Source organism: Octopus sinensis, linkage group LG30, assembly GCF_006345805.1.
Source record: "Octopus sinensis linkage group LG30, ASM634580v1, whole genome shotgun sequence".
In the NCBI taxonomy this organism is placed as follows: Eukaryota; Metazoa; Mollusca; class Cephalopoda; order Octopoda; family Octopodidae; genus Octopus; species Octopus sinensis.
Genome location: NC_043026.1, coordinates 3416841 through 3426595, shown reverse-complemented (window position 1 = coordinate 3426595; position 9755 = coordinate 3416841).

Sequence of the window (9755 nt, the reverse complement as noted above, 5' to 3'; positions counted from 1 at the left end):
GTAGCATTTTCGTATAAAATTCTCTCAGCTCCAGTGCCAAAGTAGATACAATCTAATGGTTGGGATGTCGTTGCATCGTTGACATTAATCTCACACACATTGATGACAGAAAGTAAGTCAGGTCTGATGAAATTGCTCAAAATTCCCTTCATTCCAGCGTTGATGGCTCTTTTAAGCTTATGCATCCGATAGCCTTCGGCCTGGAATTCCAGGTTTAGTTTGTTAACGTCATTTAAAATGAAAGAGAGGAATGCTAAATACATATTTGTAAGAGGATTCTTCATTTCAGTGAGAATTCGTCGAGCCGTAATTGGACACCCACCCTCTAATGTTACTTGTGCGAAATATGCCAGCAGTGTTGGCCACTGCTCTAAAATGCACTGCGCAACTTTCTTGGGAGACAGCCATCTAGTGCAACTTGCATGCAGGACTTTGTGAGGATCAATTGAAGCTATTTTCTGCAGATCTTTGAATTCATTGATACGCTTAGGACTGTGACTAAAGTATGCTTGTCAATTCTTCAACAGAATTCGGTAATTCATTGCACGTGTTTGATGAACACAAGTGTAAAGAATGACAGACACAGGCTCGCACGAAAAGATCTGCCCTGTTCTGCTTCAACAAGTGCTGAACACCTCCTTTGCTTCCCATCATAACATTTGCATTATCACAGGCAAAACCTATCAATTTTCCAGAGGAATAGCTTGTTTGTTTCAAAATGATAGAAGACAGCTGTATATACCCGTAGCACTGCAATCCTGTATTTCTATAAGTGTAAGAAAATCGTTGACTGTCTTTTGAATTTCAACATCTTAATATCTGGAAACCAGGACATGTTGCTTTTAGAGTTGAAACATCAGTTGTTTCATCAATAACGAGTGAGAATTTTAATGAATGAAGTTTTTTTAATAAAGTGTGAAGCTGTAGGGGCCAATGGCTTTAAGAAAGATTTATGTACCTTTCATTCAGGCACACTTTACATCCTGGGCAATTTTAGAATCAGGACAGGTGTTTAAACAAGGCCAGGTAAGTGGTCCAAAATAGAAATTGGGAGAATATGCTCAGCGACAAATGCACAATATTTTAATTCAGCAGCTGCTACTTTTTGGAATGGGAAGAAATTGATGAGGCCTCGAAATAATTGGTCGACTTTTTTGCTTCCTTTGCATTCTTGCTTTGTTTTTCTCTCTGCTCGTGTCGTAAAATTTGGCTCAAACTACCTGCAATTTCATGCTTGCATAATATGCATTTGCCTTTAGTTGTATCGTTCTTGCCTCGCTCCAACCAACTAGAAAATTTTTCATCACACAATAATTTTTGCAGAAGTTTCCTTTCATACGATGCCCATCTAGCCTTCACGTTCATTAACTGAGGAATGTTCTGTTTTCAAAGTTCTATCACTCATCTCTTGCTCCAGTTAATAGATCTGTAAGATTTATTTGAATTAATCAAATTATTAAACACATTACATACCATTTAAAATCCAGGTTCAGGCAGATACGGTGGATTTGTATAAATAAGTGCTGTAAAATTGAGTCTAATTTATCAAATTTTCAAAAAAAACAATCACATACCTTCAGCCTGTGAGAAAACTTGTGTTATGACAGCTACGGTGTGGTAACGTATATACAATCACCCAAAATTACAGACACCCTTGACCTCATTAGTCAATGCGTGTGTCCATGCAGACGTGTTTGCAAAAGCAGACCAGGCGTACTTTTATTTTTATTAAGCTCACAAACGCACATGTAAAAAAATCAATCGGTCAAAGCCTGGATTTTAAAAACAATGCCAAGATCACTAAAGCATACAGCAAATTCACCTGAACGTACAGCACATCAAAATTTTGGCCAAAACGTACAGTTTTGTACGAACGTAGAGTCATTGGCAGCACTGTGCATCAACCACAACTAGGATCTCACTTGGCTTGACAGGTTTTCTCAAGTATGCTCTGTTGGCAAAGGTCTTGTCACTGCCTCTGTGAAGCCCAAAGTTCGAAAGGTGCTTTTTATGTATCACTGGCACAAGTACCAGTTACATGACACCAGCATTGGCCACAACTACAATTCCACTTGGCTTGACAGGTCTTCTCAAGCAGATTTATAAATGACAAGCTTCTTTCATTTTCCATTTGCCAAATTCACCCAAGGCTCTTGTTGATCCATCCACCACAGCAGAATTGATACTGGTGCTAGTGCCACATAAAAGGCACCCAGTACACTCTGTGGAGTGGTTCACCTTAGGAAAGGCATCCAGCCACAGAAATCCTGTGAAAGCAGAGCTGGTGCAGTCCTCTGGCCTTATCAACTCTTGTCAACCAACCAACTCCTGGCAGCATGGAAAATGAATGTTAAATGATGATGATGATGACTTGCAGTGGAGAAAACCACATGATCGGAAGCGAACTTCTTACCATCCATTCATGACCTGTGCCTATATCAATACCAAACTTCATTCGATGAAAGAATATATCAATGTATTCACACAAGAAAGACATTAACAGTATGATAACAACACTACATTTTATATAACCACAATATGTGTACATTAATAACTTAATTTACTATTTTGATATTTTTAATAAAGAGAAATAATTAAGAATACTTGGATATTTCGTTTTTGGGTTTGGTTTGCAAGATTCTTTATATGAGTTCGTGTGTTGAAGCATGTTCTGTTGTGTCTGGGGAGAGTCATTTTCTTTTTGTGCCTTATTATTTATCAATATACAGATGGATAAGTATACAGACTACATGAACAGACACGGAACCACACATATAAAGATGCACATCCACACATACAAACATGGTACACACACACACACACACAGACAGACATGCACACACAGATGTATATATATACAAGCACATGCTCACACACACATCCATACATAGAAAATACACAAACACGGACAGGCAAGCACATAAATATGCAGGATACGTACATACACATGCAAAAACACACATACGTACATGCATGCATGTATAGGCATGCACACACTGACCCACTGACCCACACACATGCGCACAAACAAACAAAAGGGAACGCAGTGTAAATAACGGACAGAGTCAAAACTATTGGAAAGGTTGCAAGACTCAAAGAAAATTTTAGGAAAATAAAAATAAGAAAGAAGTGGAAATTTTACCAGTGAGTGTGTTAAATAATAAGGCACTAAAAGAGAATGACTCTCCCCAGACACAACAGAAAATACTTGGATATTTATATAGTTATTCATTGCAGTTTAAACAAATAATCAGTATTTAGAACTGTATTTTCATTCATAAATGTGTGCACGGTGGAGGCATGTGTCTTAGTAGTCAGGGTGTTGGATTCATGACCATAAGATTGTGGTTTCAATCCCTGGACTGGGTAATCCATTGTGTTCTTGAGCAAAACACTTCATTTCACGTTGCCCCAGTTCACTCAGCTGTAAAAATGACTTTAGCTTGGAGAGGGATGAGCTCCACCAGGCTTTTTCACCCGAGATACTCTGCAAGGCTGCAGTACCCTAACAACCCTGAAGGGGTTAAGGGACTTGTCAATTAATAACAGAAATCAACCAAGCATTGAATAACCCACCTAGTGGGCCCCTAGCCTTTGACGATGGCACTACTTCTGACTTGACCAGTAGGAAAGATTCATTCAAGAACCGATATCAAAACCATTTTGCCAGCTTTAATAAAACCAACTCGAGGCACTCGACATCGATGCCTGATTTTGTGTGGCAACTTAAAGATGAAAGGATTGTGGTATTTGTTCTGGTTCTTCACATTCTGAGTTCAAATCCTTCCATTTCCTACTTAGGAGGTAGACATAATCCATCACCCAAATTAACAACACAACATTAATACCTTGGGTGCCATAAGCAGAGTCTACTCTGTTGCAAGCATTCAGATCAGGTTTCTGTTTTGAGGATATCTCCCTCCTTCCCTCCCATCAGCCTCAGAGGCCTTGTAAAGGCTCATGGGAACTGATTTCCTCTGGACTGAAGGATAAAAACTTTCAAAGTAAACCACTTTATTCTCACATAGTTACTGTTATATATGAGGTGGTATCAAAAGGTTCCTGCACTAGTTACGTTTAAGAAAAAAATAACTGATTTACCTAAGTTTCTAGCATCATCTTCAAAATAGTCACTTTGTGCAACAATACACCAGCCCCAACGTTCCTGTCACTTTTAGAACCCAGCCTGGAAGTTGTTTTCTGTTAGCAAGTCAAGGACCTGCTGCAATCACTGAGCAAGGGATCCTGTTGTGGGCTTTCTCCAGGTCAACCAAGTACAGTGGTTTACTTTTAGCTAAATGCTTCTACAGTAATTGTTTCATAATAAAGAGAGCATCTGTAGTACTTTTCTCTGGTATAAAACTGAACTGTATCACTCTCTGATTCAGTGGTTAGAGTGTTGAGGCTCACAATCATGAGGTAGTGGGTTCAATTCCTGGGATGGGCTATGTGTTGTGTTCTTGAGCCAGACTCTTTACTTCATCTTGCTCCAGTTCACTCAGCTGTAGAAATGAATTGTGATGTCACTGGTGCCCAGCTGTATCGGCCCCTTTGCCTTTCCCTTGGATAGCATCAATGGCTTTGAGAGGGGAGGCTGGTATACATGGGCGACTCTTGGTTTTCCATAAAACAACCTTGCCCGGACTTGTGCCTTGGAGGGGAACTTTCCTGGTGCAATCCCATGGGCATTCATGACCAAAGTGGGTCGTTACCCTTTACCCCTTTTCTGTAAATTTCCTGACCCAGTCCAGCAATTTGCCTCTATAATTTCCTTTCCCTAAAGCATCTTATACCTTTGTGACAGTTGACTTTGATGCTGACATTGGGTATGGCACCTTCCTGTACAACCTGATTTGCTGCATGGCTAACTAAGCTGTATCCTACTCTGCTAGATATTTCAAGCATTTCGGTGGTAATTCCTGATGGACCAAGGGCTTTTCCTGGCTTCATATCCTTAATTGCTTCCTCCATCATACTGCTGTCATCTTTGGGAAGAATCTCTGCCACTTGTGCATTCTCCACATTTAAAATCTCACAGCAGCACTTCCGTGTTTCACTCTTTCCATTGTCACTAAACCATTATCTGTCCATACACCACATCAGCAATCTGGAACAGTTCATACCTCTGCTACTCATGCAGTAGAGCATTGTTGAACCTTTTGCTTCTTTCAGTTTCCGTCTACCAAATCCACTCACAAGGCTTTGGTCGGCCTGGGGCTATAGCAGAAGACACTTGCCCAAGATGCCACGCAGTGGGACTGAACCCGGAACCATGTGGTTGGTTAGCAAGCTACTTACCACACAGCCACTTCTGTGCCTATATATATATATATATATATATATATATATATACATATATACGACGGGCTTCTTTCAGTTTCCGTCTACCAAATCCACTCACAAGGCTTTGGTTGGCCCGGGGCTATAGCAGAAGACACTTGCCCAAGATGCCACGCAGTGGGACTGAACCCGGAACCATGTGGTTGGTTAGCAAGCTACTTACCACACAGCCACTCCTGCGCCTGTTTATTTTTTGCAGCGGAACAGTGAACACGGTTGCACCCCACACATTGTCTTTCAAGCGTATCTATCCGTGTGCGAGTGAGTGTGTTGGGGGTAAATTTTGATCCTTTCACCCACATCATTTTCTCTGAGGAATCAAGGAATCATTGGATTCTTTTTTTTTTTTTTTTTCATTGAATGAATTCTGGTGACCTCCTAATATGCTACAAAACCCTTTTTTGGTCCGGAAAACGGGATGGGGTGAGGTAGAAGCCTTGGAAATTTCACCCCATTGATCCTTTCACCCACACGATTTTCACTAAGGAAAAGAAAACTCGGACTTTGGGATCCTTTTGGTTCGAACGGCAGTTTTTTAAAATAATTTCCACGTAACTAAACACTTTTAAACTTCGTATACTGGTAGAATGTGTTTATAAAACATCTTTTTCTCTTGGCTTTATCTTACAAACTATAGTTTGTAAGATATTTGTTGTTGTTTTTTTCTTCAATTTCTGCAATTTCAACCAATCAATGATGCCTATTGAGGTGAAAACATTCTGTGCCGTATGAAAATGTCCCTTGTTTAAAAAACAGATTTGGTTTATTTACATTTCTGGGATCTTTTCTTTTTGAAGGCCAGATTTTCCTAGTTAACTAAACAATTTGAAACTTCGTATACTGGTAGAATGTGTCAAAAGAAAACATTATTGTAAACAAAATTGAAGACAAAATTGTAATTCGTAACTTAAACGTAGTTTAATTTTAAGAATTTTAACCAATGAAATCGCAGCATTCGAGCTCAAATTATTTACCTCTTCTTCTGTCTTCTACATGTGCTAGAAATAACAGCTATATCTCTTAAATCGATTAATTTCGTCGCCCAATAAAGATATTAACGATATTTTTTGAATATTTTCTTTATTTTTTTTTTACCGAAAAGGCTTCTCCCATGGTTTTGAAGGGCCAGAAACAACAAAAACAAAACAATAATATGCCTAAATCGGTCTCGAGTTTGCGCGTGGAGTGTTAGTCGTATTGTAAAAATTTGCGAAATATTTTTTCATAAAAGGATGCCCCCAGCTTGTCGGAAGCTGTGATATAAATTGGGAAAAACATCCTCGACACCAGTGCATAATTGGTACTTAATTTATCGACCCCGAAACGATGAAACATTGACCCCCCCCCTTCTGTGCAAATTTGTTGCGGCAAGTGGCAAAACACAACGTGTATTTTTGCTTGTGTGCGTATGTGTGTGTATGTATATGTCCGTTTGTATGTGTGTGTATGCTTATATATTAATTACTATGTGCTTGTGCAAATGTGTGTGTGTGTGTCGTGCGTCTGCTATATTTCTTTATCAATATCGATAACGCAGCAATGTTGGGATTTCATTGGTTAATATTCGAAGATGTTGGGATTTCATTGGTTAAAATTAGTAAAAATTAAACTACGTTTAAGTTACAAATTACAATTTTGTTTTCAATTTTGTTTACAATAATGTTTTCTTTTGACACATTCTACCAGTATACGAAGTTTCAAACTTTTTAGTTAACTAGGAAAATCTGGCCTTCAAAAAGAAAAGATCCGCAGAATATTATATATACATGCATATTCATATATAAACTCAGATATATATATACACCTACAGATATATATACATACTAACAGCATAGCCCGGCGTTGCCCGGGTATGTAAGAGCCCCTAGTAGGCAACGACTAATCCCAATCTAGTTTCTTTCCCTCTAGGGAACGAAGGCGCATGTGTAGGTTGCAATGTCTTCTCTTCACTCGAATACTTCTGTGTATACGATGTTCCTAGCTGTCCCTTTGGGCGAAAACATGAAAACATCATTGTGCCTCCCAACGCGTGAACAGCCCACGTAGAGTTGACCGTGGGCGAAACACTGTTCGCCCAAATGTAACCCAGCGACTTGTAGCGTTTGGCCTTGGGATTTATTGATGGACATTGTGAAGCAGAGTTTGACAGGAAACTGAGAACGCCTGAAGTGGATTGGTAGGTCAGCGCCCGACGGTTGAAGGTGCATGCGTGGAATGAAGACGTCCTCTCCCTTCCCACAACCGGTAAGTATTGTGGCCGTTATTAAATGTGGTGCCAAATGTTTCACAACCAGACGTGTGCCGTTGCACTCTTTAGGTGGAACCAAATTCCTGATGAGCATAAAGGGCGCACCGACTTTTAACTTCAGGATGTGTGGCGGTAGGCCTGGCGGTTCAAGTGAATTCAGGAATTCAACAGGATAATCGGCAAGCTCGGCGGGGTCTGCTGTCCTATCTATAGATTTGTAGACGTGGACATCACCAGGAATAGCTTCAAGTAGCTGGATATTGATGGAGTTGACCGTTGTATTTTTGGGTGCGAGAATAGCTCTGCCTGCCAGCCATTTTAGGTCGCGTAAATTGTTTTGTAGGTCGTTGAAGACAGCGTCCCGGAGGCTAGCAGGGGTGTCGACAGTGGTGCAAAGTGAGTCCAATTGAACGCAGCCATCCACATTAGCCGGCATCCTATTTTCACCGAGCGATAAAAGGTCCCTGGAGAATGCAGTGGATCCGCTGTCACCAATCAACTGCGCGCGCATGTTAGCTTGGAGGTGCAAGGGCCGCACATGTGCCCAAAGAGCTGACGACTTAAGGCACGCGCGCACGGCATCGGCACGGGTTCCTTTTGTAATAACAGGTAGAGTCTGCCTGAAGTCTCCTGAAAGAAGTTAAGTCAATCCTCCCATGGGGGCCGTAGAGTCTCTGGTGTCTTGCAGGGACCTGTCCAGTGCCTCAAGGGCGCCTTTGTGTGCCATAGTGCACTCGTCCCATACGATGAGTTTGCATCTGCACAGAATGTCGGCCTGTTCTGAGTTCTTGGCGATGTTGCAGATAGGTGACTCGGACTTTGCCAGATCGAGCGGGAGTCTGAAGGCAGAGCGGGCGGTTCTGCCACCCGGAAGCAACGTGGCCGCGATACCAGAGGAAGCTACAGCCAGGGCAATGTCTGTGTTGCGTCTGACCTCCGCCAGAAATAGTTTCGTGATGAAGGTTTTGCCAGTGCCGTCAGGTGCGTCAAGGAAGTAAATCCCCCGACGTTGCTGTCTGACAGAGTCTACGATGGTGTTGTAGGCTATGCGCTGGTCTGGAATCAGTCGTGGTTCATTATCTTGGATGTACTGGTGCAGTTCCACAATGCAGTAGGAAGTTTCGCGTAACAATTCAGCAGACATAACATTGGCGTGTTCACATGTGGGTGGTGGAAGGCCGTACTCCGTTAAAGCAGAGCCACCCATATCGATGACAGCGTCTTCGAGTTGAATAAGCGCAAAATTGTAAATGAAGTTGGTGAACGTGATCTCGGCGGAAGGGCAGTGTTGCTGAGCCGTACGTAAGAAGTCCTGCGACATGTCATCCCTGTATTTCATCCAGAGACTTAGTGGGTCACTAAGCTGACATTTTTGAAGAAGGATTGCGAAAAGATGTCGTAGGGCCGAAGGCGTTTGCAGTAAAGCGCCCTCTGTCATAGTGGCGTCCCACTGGGAGTCATCCTCTAGAAGGCCAAGTCTCATACATGCTTCCCTGAAGGTGTCGCACAGAACCCCATTGACGGTACGTATATTGCCGAAACCTGTTGGACAAGTGACCTCATGTAGAAGGAGACGGAGGTAGAAGCATTCGTGCTGGTTTGGCGGGATGTTGTAAACTCGACCCAGACAGGAGTCAAACTTGATGCCTGGGAAGCCTTGACGTTTTTGCCGGATTTCCGTCGAACGCAGGTGTTGTTAGACCACACGAAGTACGATGGGACCTGGGGGTACAAAAGCGTTCGAGCGAAGTCATCACGTTGGCATAATTTGAAGAAACCGGTCAACGTTGTGTCTTTAGGGTTGGTGGCTACCTGCGCAGCAGTTTGCTCTGTGAAGTAAATCCGCTGTCCATTTTCCAAGTGTTCAGCAAGCTGCACTATAGCCGGGTGTCTCTGATGGAGCGGGAAGCCGTAAATGCGCCAAAACGCTTCGTTGCTGCTGAGGTACCGGCCTGCCAAGTAGTTGAACACTTCGTCACGACTGGTGGTCCTCTGGATGCTGAACATGGCAGCATCGATGCCCTTGTTGACATATTTGCAGACATATTGTATTGACCTGATGGAGCTGCAGAACTCAACGTTGACGTGGGCTTTGAATATCTTCAACAGGAGAGGACAGTAGGGGACAATGTAGCTGTTGTCCACTTGATGTCGCCCAACCGTAATC